At 40.3% G+C, this 4,216-nt stretch overlaps 1 pseudogene; it reads left to right on the plus strand.

Moving 5' to 3' along the window:
* The first annotated feature begins 288 nt into the window (after positions 1-288).
* On the plus strand, positions 289-4,004 carry LOC124018479 (annotated as a pseudogene).
* Positions 4,005-4,216: the final 212 nt, after the last annotated feature.

Here is a 4,216-nt window from a genome sequence, read left to right on the forward strand (position 1 = left end):
ACCGTAGCAACGGTTGGGAGAGTTGCTTCTAACACGATTCACTTAAATAGGAAAACAGACAGAGACAGGGTTTGATCGAGGATATATTTATTTGCGTTTATATTTAAGTCTCAAGGTTGACAGGCTACTAATTAGAGGTCCTGTGAGAATCCTGGGTCTTTGGACGAGATCGTTCCCTACCGAATATAAACTTCAGACTCACTGTCTCTCTCTCCCCTCTCCCTCGTCTGCCCCCCAACCACCTCACCCATAATATCTACATCACAGAAAGAGACCAGTCCCATAATAGTCCCATGAGCATTGGGCTATAGCGATTCTCCTGCGTTACACTGCGTTGTATTGTCAAATCAGAGACGGGAGGAGACACATGATAAAGAGAGAGCAAAGGGACTTCTGTGTGCCAGTTTCTCCCAAGCATGAGTGTCTGATGGTGGGTTCAAGCAATGGATTTGTATTTTAATGACATTGTTAAACAGGGATATGTGTATTTTCGCAGCAAGCATTTATGGGTAAGTGCCTGTTTTCAAACCAGCCTCAGACCAAGTCATTGGACCCAACGTGGATGAACTCTTTTCTCAATCATTCTCTCTTTTGTCCAGATCTATCGGAGGTTCTGGCTTGTTCTAAGAAGAGACTCCAGTAAAGGACCCAAGAGATTGGAGAGGTTCTCAAATGAACAGGCGGCTAACTGCCAATGTCACCACAAAGTAAGCAATCAAACTGAAATACTGGAGTGGTGTACCACTGTGGTTTTCTTTTGAGATTATTATTCCCCCCCCCCCATGATTATCAATAACATTGAGACTTGTGGTTATTTTGTTGATTTGTGAAAATTCGAGTCATTGCACACTCAAATGTACCACATGGTCTCGACAACAAAATGAGAAGAGATATATATTTAGAAGTATAAAGAAGATATGCTCACTGTTTGCATGACGTGAGCTTAAATTGACATATAGCTTTGTGGCTTTGTAGAGATGAAATAACTATGTTTCAACCACAGAGATCCTATTAAAAGTTATATGGGTAATTCTGTAGTTTCAACAATCTGATAAAGACTGTGTTGGTTGAAGGGTTGTTATTATATAATGAAAGCTTTATTATTAAAGAGAACTTTTGGGAGCAACAAACAGGGCCAATATTGTGTCATGTGTCCTATATTCTTTCAGGTGACAGACCTCACAAAAATAAGAAATGTTACCAGACCCCACGGGATAAAAAGAAACACGCTGTGGTTCTGACGTTCATTGATGACTCACCAAAGGCGTTTGCATGTGATTCAGGTGAGTTTGGGGAAACATGAACTTAATGTTGTATTGAATTGAACTAATGTATTTTGTCAACACAACTAACTACAAATATAAATTATTTAATGATTTAATCATTTCAGTATAACACGTTCTAAAAGCGTTTCGTTCAACAACTCCTAACAGAGTTGGACGCCAAAGAATGGTGCAATGTGCTACAAATGGAATGTCTGGAGACTAAAATGACTGACTTGCCCTTGGAGGACCCAGTCCTATTGAACATGAGTCTACATCGAGATCACAGAGGTATAGACCACGTTCATATAATACTCCAGCATTGACACAAGCTACTGTACTGATCAAATGCTTTAAATAAATGCGTCGAAAAATATGAGCAACATATGCTTTAAAGGCCCAATCTTTCATCTGAAAAACAACAAGCCAACTACACTTGGCGTGATATAAAGCTGAGGGACAGGGCTCGAAGAAAGAAACAAAAACACTCACATTCATAGGAGCTCTAAATATTTAACCACATTTTGAAACTATAAATTACATAATGTAAGTAACATTGTTCGATTTATTTAGTTTAAACTACCAAAATAAATATCACAGATCGCACCTTGTCTCTGGCTTATCAATGTATTCTGTTGTCTTTTCCAGAGCAGTTCCACGTGTTCATGAAGCCATCACAGTGTATGGATTTCAGTGGGGAATGCAATCTACAGATCACTTGTGACACTCTCTTGCTGTGGGACACCCAGAACCCTGGTCTCAAAATCACATCCTGGCCACTGCGGTCACTGCTGGATGGTCAGGGGTCAAAACTGGTTCATTTGAAGCTGGGAGGTGAGGATCTGGGTATAAACCACTTCATAAGAATTTTATTAACCAATGTAATGTATATACTGTATAACCGAGTCAACACAGTTTGTTGCTGTCTTCCATTGGATACTCTATGTTGAGCCGTACATCATACATCTAAATACATAAGTGACCTCATAGACCAAGAGGTGTACAGTATACTGCTAGACTGCTAGATTGCTAGATTGATTGCAGGGTTCATACCTGTCCTGGGACTCTTTGGACATGGGCTACTGGGAATAGACATATTTACTATACCAGTCATTTAATTTCTAATCATTGAAGAGAAGTGATTAGTGCATACCTCAATGGACTTCCCTCTGCTCTACTCCATTACCAGTGACCACTGCTCTGAAACAGCTGATCTGGAAATGACTTAATAGGTGAAAGTAAGACTGTTGATACCGATCCAGTCCATTGACCAGTCAGAGGTCCTCAAGAGAAAGTGTGTTATTTAAGATTATGAAACATTGTTGGATTACACAAAATAATATCTTTAGAGAATAAGAAATGATATGCTTTATAATTCTTGTGGATTGTAATGCTTAGAAATATTTGCTAATGCTTATTTATGATCGTTTTTGAAAGTGTAAGTAACTATTGGGAGTCTGTACCAAATTAATTTTTTCATAGGCCATTCACAGAATGAATGGTAAACTGTATTTTCCCAGGATGTGTGACACTGGAGAGGGACTCTTCACCTTTCAGACACCAGAGGGAGAACGGCTCCATCATAGAGTGAATGAGGCGGTGTTAGCCACTGTGGAGCAAGAGGACTGGCTATGCTGTGTACGGTAACCACTTTCACATTACACCTGGGTTCAAATGCTATTTGAACTCTTAAAATACTTTCAGCATTTGCTTAAATCTGCTTGGAGTGCCAGGTGGGCAGGGTTTGCAAACTCAATCAAGCACAGCTGAAGTATTTGCAATGATTTCAAATAGTATTTGAACCCAGGTCTAATTCACATAGTCTTATTGTTCCTGTAACCTACACTGCCCAGCTTAATTGCTGTAATCTCCCCATAATAACGTAGTCAAGCATGACACAATCAAGACAAATCTCCTCTACTATTGAATGAGCACTCAGGCCCGACCTCCAAGGGGCCCACAACCCTGGGAGGTGTAGAATTGCAGGTAATTAGCTTTAAAACGGCAACATTTTCATAGCTTCATGACAAAATGTGTAGAATAGCATTATAAAACTGCAGTTTTCTCTGCACCATGGCAAAATGTGTATAATAGCATTATAAAACTACAGTTTTCTCTCTGCACCATGGCAAAATGTGTAGAATAGCATTATAAAACTACAGTTTTCTCTCTGCACCATGGCAAAATGTGTAGAATAGCATTATAAAACTACAGTTTTCTCTCTGCACCATGGCAAAATGTGCTGAAATGCAGTACTTTAGCTGATTTCACAACAACAAACAAAAAGATATCGGAGGTCGGTGCCCTGGGGCCCCAAATGTGGTAGCACAACCCTGTCTAGGCCCCTATTCAAAATGTGTCTCAAGAGTATATACTGCACAGGAGTGCTAACCTTGGATCAGTTTTGACTGTTAAATCAGATTAAATTAAATCAGATTATGGACAGGGGGGGCTGATTCTTGATTAGCACTCATACTCTTGAGACGCTTGTGAAATGAGATAGAACTCTGCCATCTACTACATATACATGTGTATTAAAACAGTAAGTGTCAGCAGTCTGTGCATTATTGTCTTGTTTTTTTGCCCATGCACCTTCAATCGAATGACCCTTAAAATGTGTTCCATACCCATTTAGGATGAGAGGAAGACAGGCACGGAGAGGAGAACCGGAGAGTCTACAATACCTTGGTCTCTGTGCTGATACTGCTGATTCTGGCGGCCCAGTCTGTCACGCCTTGGTCTTAGTATTTTGTGTTTTCTTTCTTTATTTGGTCAGGCCAGGGTGTGACATGGGTTATTGTGGTGTGTTTTTGTCTTGGGGTTTTGTGGGTGACTCAGTAGTCTGGCTGCCTGAGGCGGTTCTCAATCAGAGTCAGGTGATTTATCGTTGTCTCTGATTGGGAACCATGTTTAGGCATCCATATTCTGTGAGTGTTTTCGTGGGTGATTGTTCC

The sequence above is a fragment of the Oncorhynchus gorbuscha genome, linkage group LG03, assembly GCF_021184085.1.
Source record: "Oncorhynchus gorbuscha isolate QuinsamMale2020 ecotype Even-year linkage group LG03, OgorEven_v1.0, whole genome shotgun sequence".
NCBI lineage: Eukaryota > Metazoa > Chordata > Actinopteri > Salmoniformes > Salmonidae > Oncorhynchus > Oncorhynchus gorbuscha.